The sequence below is a fragment of the Penaeus monodon genome, chromosome 22, assembly GCF_015228065.2.
Source record: "Penaeus monodon isolate SGIC_2016 chromosome 22, NSTDA_Pmon_1, whole genome shotgun sequence".
Taxonomy (NCBI): Eukaryota; Metazoa; Arthropoda; class Malacostraca; order Decapoda; family Penaeidae; genus Penaeus; species Penaeus monodon.
Genome location: NC_051407.1, coordinates 12,279,455 through 12,280,172, shown reverse-complemented (window position 1 = coordinate 12,280,172; position 718 = coordinate 12,279,455).

Sequence of the window (718 nt, the reverse complement as noted above, 5' to 3'; positions counted from 1 at the left end):
CGCACGTGTGCATTTCCAATGTCAGATAACTATCTTTCACTGTTATCAAAAAATGAAAAGTAAGATTTATTAAGATTCAAAAGAACACATCGCTCTTTAATCTGAGAGAAGGAAAGAAAGAAAAAATGCAGATGGTGAGGACACAGTACAGAAAAAAAATCATATACCTTTTTATAGAATGTAACGTAGAGAGACATTGGATAGGAAATAAAATGTTATGCAATAAATACGTCATAATTGCCTAAATCTTTCACTTTTATGAGTGGGTCTGTACGAGGTATGGAGGCGTAAGTAGAAATAATCAGAGATGGGAAAATGACATTTATATTGATCTGTTGTAATAAAAAAGCAACAACTTTATTCTTATATTCTCATGGGTTTTAGGTTAATGCATTTGATTATATTGTTTTTTCTATAAGGATTTTAATTTATCTATTCATTTTCAGTAATGAAGTGACCTAATTTACTACAAATCCACATTTCCGTGATAAGTGATACTCTATCTCCATGAAGCAATCTGTTCCCTTGGAGAAAAGTTTAATCTTGGTTTACGAAATCTACTCAAGTCTGTGTATCACAGCCTAAATCAGGGAATTTGCGATGCAGTTGGTGGTGACTCGCTATTTATCTTTTCATCGACATATGTTCAGATACGTAACAAACTTTGTATCCCTTTTCTTAAGTATGTGTACTCGGGTAAACATACACACGCACGCTA